Source organism: Sinohyriopsis cumingii, unplaced genomic scaffold (genome assembly GCF_028554795.1).
Source record: "Sinohyriopsis cumingii isolate HCF-2022 unplaced genomic scaffold, ASM2855479v2 utg000426l, whole genome shotgun sequence".
Taxonomy (NCBI): domain Eukaryota; kingdom Metazoa; phylum Mollusca; class Bivalvia; order Unionida; family Unionidae; genus Sinohyriopsis; species Sinohyriopsis cumingii.
Genome location: NW_028315897.1, coordinates 4212157 through 4225000, shown reverse-complemented (window position 1 = coordinate 4225000; position 12844 = coordinate 4212157). Strand labels below are relative to the sequence as shown.

General features: G+C 33.3%; 1 long non-coding RNA gene across 1 annotated transcript in view; it reads right to left on the bottom strand.

Annotated features, from left to right (window-relative positions):
* LOC149774098 (uncharacterized) overlaps positions 1 to 2881 on the bottom strand; it is a 32044-nt gene extending 29163 nt beyond the window's left edge. Inside the window, exon 1 of the long non-coding RNA XR_016416976.1 lies at positions 2787 to 2881. This is a non-coding gene — a long non-coding RNA (uncharacterized LOC149774098). The remainder of the gene's footprint in view (positions 1 to 2786) is intronic.
* Positions 2882 to 12844: the final 9963 nt, after the last annotated feature.

The window sequence follows — 12844 nt, the reverse complement described above, 5'->3', positions numbered from 1 at the left end:
GGTTGGGGGTGGTCAAGACAGCCAGATGAATAAAAATCTGAATAGTTTGGTGTATACAAGGCAGCCAGCTGGATAACTCTGTGAATAGGTTGGGGTGGTCAAGACAATCAGCTGAATACCCCTGAATAGGTTGGAGAGGTTATGGCAGCCAGCTCAATAACTCTGTGAATAGGTTGGAGCATCATGGCAGCTAGATGAATAACTCTGTGAATAGGTTTGGGGTGATCAAGACAGTCAGATGAATAAAACTCTGAATAGTTTGGTGAAGAAAAGGCAGCCAGCTGAATAACTATGTGAATAGGTTGGGATGGTCTACACAGCCAACTGAATATAACTCTGAACATGATTGGGGAGTCATGGCAGTCAGACGAATAACTCTTTCAATGATTTGGGATGGTCAAAGCAGCGAGCTGTATAACTCTGTGAATGGGTAGGGGTGGTCAATACAGACAGCTGAATAACTCTGTGAATGGGTTAGTGTGGACCCGGCAGCCAGCTGAATAACTATGTGAATGGGTTGGAGTGGTCAAGACAGCCAGCTGAATAACTCTGTGAATGGGTTGAGGTGGACAAGGCAGCCAGCTGAATAACTCTGAGAATGGGTTGGGGTGGCCAAGGTGACCAGCTGAATAACTCTCTGAATAGGTTTGTGTGGACAAGGCAGCCAGCTGAATAACTCTGTGAATGGGTTGGTGGGGACAAGGCAGCCAGCTGAATAACTCTGTGAATGGGTTGGTGGGGACAAGGCAGCCAGCTGAATAACTCTGTGAATGGGTTGGTGGGGACAAGGCAGCCAGCTGAATAACTCTGTGAATGGGTTGGTTGGGACAAGGCAGCCAGCTGAATAACTTTGTGAATAGATTTGGATGGTCAAGACATGCATCTGAATAACTATGTGAAAAAGTTGTGATGGTCAAAGCAGACAGCAGAATATCTTTGAATATGTTGGCGCAGTCATGGCAGCCAGCTGAATATCTCTGAAATGGTTGGGGTGGAATTGTTATTAAAAGCAATATCCTCAGTAAATGTGTGCCAGGTTTTTTTTTTTTTAAAGGAGAGATTCAGAATCTACAATTAATCTTGGATTATCACTAGATAAATAATGTAATGCAGTCATCTAACTTTATCTGACCTCCTATATTATGCTTGGATCCACCCCATGAAATACTATATTTATCCCATAATATGTATATGCTTAATGACAAAGCATTCCATGCTTCTTCAAAATGTATCCCATGTTTAATTATTACAAAGCTCTGTCTGGTGATAACTTTTAAGAAAGCTTTAATTAGCAGCTGTATGAACTGATAAAACTAAAAACTGACACTTTTAAAACAATTTTCAGCTGTAACAAACTTGGGGTCCACTTGAAGTACTAAATATGTCATATGGATTAATCAATTGAACTGACAATTTTAAAATGATTTTGGACCAGACTTCACATGTATTAATAGCAGGAAGCCATAGTGTATGCTATAGATATGGACCAGACTGCACATGTATTAATAGCAGGAAGCCATTGTGTATGCTATAGATATGGACCAGACTTCACATGTATTAATAGCAGGAAGCCATAGTGTATGCTATAGACATGGACTCTTTTAGTCATTTTAGGTTTGGGAATCTTGGATGTACTCCATGTATTCATCCACATCCTTTAGTGTCAGGTCTGAGGATCTTATGATATACTCCATCTATTTAATCCCATCCTTTAGTGTCAGGTCTGAGGATCTTATGATGTACTCCATCTATTTAATCCCATCTCTTAGTGTCAGGTCTGAGGATCGTAACATGTACTCCATCTATTTAATCCCATATCTTAGTGTCAGGTCTGAGGATTTTATGATGTACTCCATCTATTTAATCCCATCTTTTAGTGTCAGGTCTGAGGATCTTATGATGTACTCCATCTATTTAATCCCATCTCTTTGTGTCAGGTCTGAGGATCGTATCATGTACTCCATCTATTTAATCCCATCCTTAAGTGTCAGGTCTTAGGATCTTATGATATAGTCCATCTATTTAATCCCATCTCTTAGTGTCAGGTCTGAGGATCTTATGATATACTCCATCTATTTAATCCCATCTCTTAGTGCCAGGTCTGAGGATCTTATGATATACTCCATCTATTTAATCCCATCTCTTTGTGTCAGGTCTGAGGATCTTATGATGTACTCCATCTATTTAATCCCATCTGTTAGTGTTAAGTAGGAAATAGTGACACAGCATTTGTTCATCCCCATCCTTTGGAGTCAAGTTTGAGAATGTTGTAATATACTGATTGTACATATTTTATCTGTACATGTGTTATGACACAATGCAGTAAGACAGGCTATTGATTTGGGAGTCAAACACTAATTAGGGAGTTCATCAGTTGTACTATATTCACAATCTAAATATTGGTAATTTCTATTATAAATTATGTTTATTATAGAACTTTTGTAATTATTATTTTTGCTTTCACAAATATATTTTATCGGCTTCTCCATGTATCCATCCAGTCATCCACATACATACATACATACATACATACATGTACATAGACTACGACTATATACATACATACATACATACATACATACATAGACTACGACTACATACATACATACATACATAGACTACGACTACATACATACATACATACATACATACTATGACTACATACATACATACATACATACATGTACATAGACTACGACTACATACATACATACATACATAGATTACAACTACATACATACATACATACTACGACTACATACATACATACATACATACATACATACATACAAGACATTGCTAATACACAGTACTCCTTTGGTACACAGTGCCAAGAAGTTGGTCACTTTGTCACTTTTTGTAAAGGGTGGGTGTGATTATTTATATATATATATATATATATATATATATATATATATATATATATATATATATATGAACTTCACATACATTCAGTACATGGTCTTTGCATGACTCCCATCTGCAGGGTTCTAATAAGGGAGTACTGTATCAAGTATCAGTTTCAAAGTCAGCAGTTAAACAAATTTGACTGACCTAAATTTGGTGTACAGGTATTGTACATACATTGTCCAAAAGGATATGTTACTACTCTCATGTACCATACCTGTCTGGATATAGCTTACACACCTCACTAAACAGTATTTACCTTCCACACTTGATGTGTCAATAGACTGGTGTCTGTTGGTTTCATTACTTTTTTAAATGAACACTGTAGACCCTTGCCTACCATCAGTTAATGCACCACTAGACCAGTGTACATGTACCTAGTGTTATTATGATTTCAAATTAACACCATAGACCCCTACCTGTCATTGCTTGATGAACCAGTAGATCAGTGTATATGTTTCTGTTTGTGTTTGATATTATGGTTTCCAATTATCATCATAGACCCTTACCTGCCATTGCTTGATGCACTAGCAGATCAGTGTGTATAGTGTTTGTGTTTGTTATTGTGGTTTCAAATCAACATCATAGACCCTTACCTGTCATTGCTTGATGCACTAGCAGATCAGTGTGTACAGTGTTTGTGTTTGTTATTGTGGTTTCAAATCAACATCATAGACCCTTACCTACCATTGCTTGATGCACTAGCAGATCATTGTGTATAATGTTTGTGTTTGTTATTGTGGTTTCAAATCAACATCATAGACCCTTACCTGTTATAACTTGATGCATTCAATGCTTGTCATTATGATTTCAAATGAATATCACAGACCCAGATTTACCATCAGACACTGTATCAGCAGATCAGTGTCAATGCTTTATGACTTGGAGCTGAATGGCAGAATCTTGAGAATACAACTAGTCTTACAGATGTCATCAGATCATCATGCAAAATTGTGCATGGCATTGTTATCATCTGAAATTGAACATAATGGCAAATAATGATTATTGTCATAGTTATTGCTATTTTTGTCTCACCATTAAATGGATTGATTACAAGTAGTTTCAGTATTTTGACAAATTGATGTTGTGGTCATTTGAAGATGCACTATTACATGTATCAGAAAACTGAATTGCTCTGGAGATTTTTGGCAGTTTGCTCTTCTTTTATTTTAACTTTGTGCTTGCTGTAACATAATATAACAACAAATAGTCTGACACATGTTTCAACAGAATGCAATCAAATTTTGTACTTAAGACAGCCATATTAAGTTATTTATACAGACCACTCATTGTGACTGACACCATTTTCATTAGATAGGCATGCAGACCAATTCTTGTATTGTCGCTAGCTTTACTAGATAGGGATGCAGAAGTCATTGTATTCTCACTATTTTCAGTAAATATGTATGCATACCAGTCCTTGTGTTCCTAAATAGATATATATGCAGACCAGTCAGTGTATTCATACTGTGGTAGTAGATGTGTAGGCAGACCAGTCAGTGTATTCATGCTATTTGAGTAGATATGTATGCAGACCAGTCAGTGTATTCATACTATTTGAGTAGATATGTATGCAGACCTGTCAGTGTATTCATACTATTGCAGTAGATATGTATGCAGACCAGTCAGTGTATTCATACTATTGCAGTAGATATGTATGCAGACATGTCAGTGTATTCATACTATTTGAGTAGATATGTATGCAGACCTGTCAGTGTATTCATACTATTGCAGTAGATATGTATGCAGACCAGTCAGTGTATTCATACTATTGCAGTAGATATGTATGCAGACCTGTCAGTGTATTCATACTATTTGAGTAGATATGTATGCAGACCAGTCAGTGTATTCATACTATTTGAGTAGATATGTATGCAGACCAGTCAGTGTATTCATACTATTTGAGTAGATATGTATGCAGACCAGTCAGTGTATTCATACTATTTGAGTAGATATGCATGCAGACCAGTCAGTGTATTCATACTATTGCAGTAGATATGTTTGGAGACCAGTGAGTTTATTCATACTATTTTAGTAGATACGTATGCAGACCAGTCAGTGTATTCATACTATTTCAGCAGATATGTATGCAGACCAGTCAGTGTATTCATACTATTGCAGTAGATACGCATGCAGATCAGTCAGTGGATTCATACTATTTCAGTAGACATGTTGTTGTTGTTGTTGTAAGGTTTAACACCATTTTTCAGCACACGATAGCTTATACATGGCGGTCAATATTAATGGTGGAGGAAGAACCTGGGAAAGCCCCGGAAAGAACCACCAACTCATGAGAAGCTACTGGCAAGCTTTCTCACATACCCACATTGGCTGAATCAGAGACTCAAACCCATGCAGACAGAGGTGAGATGGCAATGATCCGTAATGGAGAGTGCTTTAGACCACTTGGCCACTTGGGGCCCCTTCAGTAGATATGTAGGCAGGCCAGTCAGTTTATTCATACTCAAATGAAAACAATATAACATGTATCTTTTCACAAAGAAGAATATGTTCAGTGTATCTTGTATCTTTTCACAAAATTGAAAATGTTCAGTGTAATTCATATCTGTTGATAGTGAGATGAAAATGTTCAGTGTAACTCATATCTTTTCAAAAAGATGAACTGTGTTCTGATCCGGGATTGCTTTTTATTTATCAGTAATTAACCTGAACCTTATCTTGTCTTCATGCAACAGGATAATTACAAAACAATTACTCATTTCTATCTCTATGTTGTTATCTGTTGGACATAAAATGTAATATCAAATTGCCTATTTTAGCTCTTAAAACACCTTGTCAGCAAAACAGGTTATTAAAGTACATTATGTTGAATTTTCCTACTTATTGTATTAGGTTCTATGCATGATATTTGTGTATACCACAACAACCCACCATATGAAGCCTATTCACTTACTGTATTAGGTTCATTGCATGATACTTGGGTATACCACACCCACCCACCCTATGAAGCCTATTAACTTACTGCATTAGGTTCATTGCATGATACCTGGGTATATCACACCCACCCACCCCATGAAGCCTATTCACTTACTGTAATTAGGTTCATTGCATGATACTTGGGTATACCACACCCACCCACCCTATGAAGCCTATTAACTTACTGTATTAGGTTCATTGCATGATACCTGGGTATATCACACCCACCCACCCTATGAAGCCTATTCACTTACTGTAATTAGGTTCATTGCATGCTACTTGGGTATATCACACCCACCCACCCTATGAAGCCTATTCACTTACTATAATTAGGTTCATTGCATGATATTTGGGTATACCACACCCACCACCCTATGAAGCCTATTAACTTACTGTATTAGGTTCATTGCATGATACCTGGGTATATCACACCCACCCACCCTATGAAGATTATTCACTTACTATATTAGGTTATATGCACTGTATTTGGGTATATTCACAATATAAAAAAAATTAAGAATGCTATATTAGACTAAAATTTTTAAACTTTTTTATTAGATTAAAATGTAAACAAAATATATTGGACTGAAATGTCAAAATTATATAAACAGTTATAAATTAAAAACTATATTAGACTAAAATTAAAAACCCTATATTAGACTCAAATTAGAAATTCTATATTAGACTAAAATTAAAAATTCTATATTAGACTAAAATAACAAAAACATGTATATAATCAACTAAATTTACAAATTATGTATTAGACTAAATTCAAAAATCTAAATTGAACAAAAATTAAAATTTATATTTGACTAAAAATATAAATTCTGTATTTGACTAAAATTGGAAATTATATATAAGATTAAAATTACAGATTCTAAATTAGACTCAAACTCAACATTTTATTAGACCAATATTATAATCTTTATATGTGTGTGTGAGACTTGGATTTTTAACATAGCTTTAACAATTTTTTCAGTCATATTGCTACCATATTTGCAGTGTGGCAGATTATAGTGATGTCTAGGACTGGGGGCATCATGCCACAGACATGTAGCATGATGCCCCCATCCAGTCACATTATCCTGACACCAGGCTGACCAGTCCTAATATTAACCTCTTAATGCTGAGCACCAAGCAAGGCAGCAGTTAGTACCATTTTTGTAAGTCTTTGGTATGACTCGGCCGGGGATTGAACACACGACCTCCTGCATCCAAGGCAGATGCTCTAGCCACTAGGCCACTGGAGTGGTTTAAGTAAAAATTCTGTATTAGAGTAAATTAAAATTTCTGTATTATAAAAAATTATAAATTCTATAATTGACTAAATTAACAAAGTTATATATTATTCCAAAACTAACATTCTAATATTAGAAAAAAATTATAAATACTTTATATTAGACCAATATCAACAATTGTAAATTAGACTAATTTTAAAAATGCTATATTAGACTAAATTAAACTTTATATACTTAACTAAAATTAAAATATTATATTGGACTAAAATGTAAAAATTATTTATCAATTAAAACTGAATAGTCTATGTTAAACTAAAATTAAAAATCCTATATTAGGCTAAAATTAAAAATCCTATATTTTACTAAGATGCAAAAAGTTCATTATTCAAAAAAATTAAGAATGCTGTATTAGACTAAAATTTAAAAAAAATCTTTAGTAGGTTAAAATTAAAAATCCTATATTGGGCTAAAATGTCAAAATTATTTAAATCGCTATAAAAAAACAACTCTATATCAGACTAAAATTAAACTGTATTAGACTAAAATTAAAAATTATATACTAGACTAAAATAAAAAAAATGATATAATTAACTAAATTTACAAATTCAAAATTCTGTATTAGACTAAATTATAAATTATATATCAAACAAAAATAAAAATTCTTTATTAGACTAAAATTGGAAATTCTATATAAGACTAAAATTACAGATTCTAAATTAGACTCAAACTCAATTTTTTTTAGATTAATATTAAAGGATTTATATTAGAATAAAATTAAAAATTCCATATGGGGCTAAAATTAAAATTTCTATTGTAGGCTAGAATTAAAATTTCTATATTAGACTAAATTATCAAATCTGTATTAGACTAAAATTACAAATTCTATATTAGATCAAAAATGAAAGTTATGTATTAGATTAAATTTATAGAATTTATACGAATAAAATTAAAAACTATATTTTAGACTAATTTAAAAAATTATATGTTGGACTAAATTAAAAATTCTGCATTAGACTAAATTAAAAAAATGGTATTTGACTAAAAATAAATTCTGTATTAGACCAAATAAAAAATGATATATTATACTACAATGAAAACCCTGTATTATATCAAAATTAAGCATCCTATATTTAACTACCATGTAAAAATATTCTTTAAGCAAGGAAAATTAAAAGTGCTATATTAGACTAAAATTAAAAATTCAGTAATATACTAAAATTTTAGATCTTATCTTAGACTCAAATTAAAAATTTATATAATTGACTAAAAGTAAAAACTTTATTTAAGACTGAAATCACACAGCATCTTAAACTAAAATTTAAAAAAATCTATATTGGACTAAAGCTAACAAAAATATATAATATACAATTTCTCTATTAGACTAAAGGTAAAACATTCCAAGGTCAACTAAAATTAAAATTTATATATTAGACTAAAGTTAAAATTTATATATTTGAATTAAATTAAAACTTTCATACTATAATAATATTGGAAAAATTCTATATTAGATTAAAAATAATTCTATATTAGACTAAAATTAAAATTCTATATCAGGCTAAAATTACAAATACATAAAAAAAGAATCTGTTGAAAAGTCTCTATTAGAATGAAATTGAAAATTCAATATTTTTCTAAATTAAAAATTATATATTAGACTAAATTACAAATTCAATATTAAGCTAATATTAAAAATTCTATATTAGACTAATATTAAAAACTATATGTTAGACTAAATTAAAAATTATGTATTAGACTAAAATTACAAATCTATATTAGTCTAAATTTAAAAAAAGCTTTATTAGAATTTATTATTTAAAGTTCTGTATCAGGCTAAATTAAAATCTCTCCATTAGACTAAAGTTGAAAATTCTATACAAGACTAATGTTAAAATTTTTATTTTAGACTAATGTCAAAAAATTTTTTATTGAGTCCCATGGCTTGACTTTAGTGTTTACTTGAGAAAGATTGCCAGTAGAGTCCCATGGCTTTACTATAGTGTTTTTGTTAGAAAGATTGCTAGGAGTCCCATCATGTTTCTCAAAGAGGTCCTCCTGTGTACTTCCTTTTCCAGATATACTGGCCAACATACATAGTCTGTCTTGTGCTGATAAATGTCATAAAATCCCACAAAAGCAAACAAAACTTTATTTTCACCAACATTTGAGATAGCAGGCTAAACATATAAAAAAAATTTTAATCATGATAGTTGAATATACAAATATAAGTAACTAGGGCAGGGATGGAATTTAAAGTCAATTTAATACTGATGTGTCCTTTATTAGTGTTAATTAAAATCATCAGATTTTCATATTTCAGAATACAGAGAACTCCTGTTGTAAACAGTCAGGTTTGGAAATATGGTCTGCCTCTCAGCAATGTAATTTGCCATTCTGACCAACATATTGATGTTTAAACAGTGAGAAGTTGGAAGAAATGGTAATGTGGAAACAGTGACAGAAAGGAATAAATGGTTATGTGGAATCAGTGAGAGACAGGAATAGATGGTTATGTGGAATCATTGTGAGACACGAATAAATGGTTATGTGGAATCAGTGAGAGACAGGAATAAATGGTAAAGTGTTCTCTTGTACCTGTCAGGCTGCATGTCAGACATAAGCAATTAAGATATTGCAGTCATTTAGTATGAATGTGTGTGTTGTTATGAAATAAAGTGATTATATATGGCTTGACTGTGCCTTTTACTTTCAGAGAACATGTGTGGATATTTCATTCAATGTGTCTAGGTCATCTAGTGCAACCTTTGATACCATTAAAAAATGTTAATGTTCTTGTATCCCATTGTTTCCATTATTTCATTGTTTCAAATAGATTAACACCCTGTAGTTTTAGTTTCCATGGTACCATGGGTCAAATGGAGGGTATAACTTTAGTATATTCCACCAGAACATGAAAAGTAAGAGATTGATATAGCAGCAACTGTAAAACAACCATAACAGGGCAAGGTATCTAACCTGTTCTTCACATTGCAATAATGTCATTCACACGTTGTCTTATGTCACATGTTTAGGCTCGAATAAGCAGTAACACAAGAAAGAGTGAAAACAACAAGCTTTGAAAAAATATAATAATTTATTTTCCTGGAAAAATTTTGTAAAAATCAAAAAAATATGAACTTATGGTTTATATAGAATCAAATCCCAAAATAATCCATGAATAATCCATGAATAAAATTTGTGTAGTCCTAATAACAAAATATTCTAATGATTTCAAGTTTGAGTCCTGAAGAATCCAAGATGGAAGATGATGAGGTATGCTGTAAACTGTAGTGCTAAAGTCTACAGTTCCTTGTAGAAACAAGAATTATCACTCTGGTTTTGGACATTTGAATAATTATATTTTATAAAAACTGTCCTTGTTGAACAATTTCCCATGAGCACATGTAGTTTCCAGCATAAAGAATTAATCCTTTTGGAATCATAAGTAATTTGAAATAACTCCAATCCAAGTAATTTGAAATAACTCCAAACAGCACAACATACAACTTCTAGTGTAAGAAAATGCCCAGCTTCTACTGAGAATAACTCTCCAAAACAAAGGTTATATCGTCTTTTAAAATGCAAAAGGGGGTCACGTGATCATGTTCCAGAACGTCATAGAAATTAGGTACTTGTTACAGATCATGTACACCCCGTGTGGCCCTGACAAAAACCAATCATTTTACTCTAAGAAATAAAAAAAAATTGTTTACATGTTTAACACAAAGTCCCATCATGACCTCAACAACAACCAATCATTCTGAAATAAAAATAGAACTTGTTTACGTGATTGCTACTAATTTTGAATCCAGGTCAGGATCTAAGTCAACACTTGGTGTTTATAAAATGAACAGTCAAGATCAAACTATTTTCTGAAAAAATATCGTCTCTATTGAATAAATTTACATTAAAATAGCATGTAATTAAAAAAAACAATTAAAAGAAAAACTGACACACAATTAAATTTAAATACAATATATTAAATCGGATAAAATTAAATCAAATATACATAACTGTTGATACTAATTGGCTGAAATATACAGCAACCAGCACACCAGGGTAAGTAGAGGAATAACCAGGAAAAGGAGCAACAGACAAGCTATCTCACATTATCCACACTGAGGATAGAAGTGAGTTGTCAGTGATTGGTAAAGGCAAGCATTGGCAAAGCCAGACTCAAACCCATGAGGACAGAGGTGAGTTGTCAGTGACTGGTAAAGGCAAGCATTGGCCAAGCCAGACTCAAACCCATGAGGACAGAGGTAAGTTGTCAGTGACTGGTAAAGGCAAGCATTGGCAAAGCCAGACTCAAACCCATGAGGACAGAAATGAGTTGTCAGTGACTGGTAAATGCAAGCATTGGCCATGCCATATTCAAACCCATGAGGACAGAGGTGAGTTGCTAGTGACTGGTAAAGGCAAGCATTGGCCAAGCCTGACTCAAATCCATGAGGACAGAGGTGAGTTGTCAGTTATTGGAATAGGCAAGCATTGGTCAAGCCAGACTCAAACCCATGAGGACAGAGGTGAGTGTTCAGTAATTGGTAAAGGCAAGCATTGGCCAAGCCAGACTCATACCCATGGGGACAGATGTGAGTTGTGAGTGATTGGTAAAGGCAAGCATTGGCCAAGCCAGACTCAAACCCATGAGGACAGAGGTGAGTTTGTGAGTGATTGGTAAAGGCAAGCATTGGCAAAGAGAGACTCAAATCCATGAGGACAGAGGTGAGTTGTCAGTGACTGGTAAAGGCAAGCATTGGCAAAGCCAGGCTCAAATCCATGAGGACAGAGGTGAGTTTGTGAGTGATTGGTAAAGGAAAGCATTGGCCAAGCCAGACTCAAATCCATGAAGACATAGGTGAGTTGTCAGTGACTGGTAAAGGCAAGCATTGGCAAAGCCAGGCTCAAATCCATGCGGACAGATGTAAGTTGTCAGAGATTGGTAAAGGCAAACACTATACACCTCTCTGCCATCCAAGGCCTCAGTGAATGAATGAATGAATGAATGAATGAATGAATGGAATGAATGAATGAATGAACTATATGTCACATATATGTAACTTAGTAATTGTTAAATAATTGAATAAATTGACCAGGTCTATTGACTTACAAGTATCTAATGACAGCACAGCAGTAACACACAAGGGATACAACCTTGTTAATCAATCCATAGATCTGACAATCAAACTCATCCTGTGTCTCCCCAAGTCTAGAAAGCATATACAATTGGGTCAAATTCATTATTTATGTGAGCTATTGTACAGAAAAATATATGGTAGGTGCAGAGACAAATCCACTTCAATGCTAAGGCTTTTTTACAAAAGTGTGAAATATTTAGTTTACATTCCAAAACAAAACACAAGTTTTGCTTTAATTAACCTTTAAGCAATATTAGTGTCTTCTTCTCGTCCCTCATTACAGTGTAAAAATAAGATGCAGAAACTAAACTATTATACATCATACAACTATGAGTTTGACCCCTGATACAATGGTTCCAAAGTCAAGATCAATTCTCTCCTGTTCATTAAAGGCTTCCCTATCAGTTTGATTTCCACTGCCCCAGCTTTGAGAAATGCCATAGTAATTTAAACTGTTGTCTTGGATTGCAATCATGTGACCCCCAAATCGTATACCTTCATTTTCCCTGAGAAAATCTACATATAGGCAAGTGTTAATGTTGTCTGTCTTTATTGTCACAACTCTATGATCTTGGACTAAGTAAGAGAAAGAACAAAACCAACAAGTGTAGTAAAATTCATCAATTT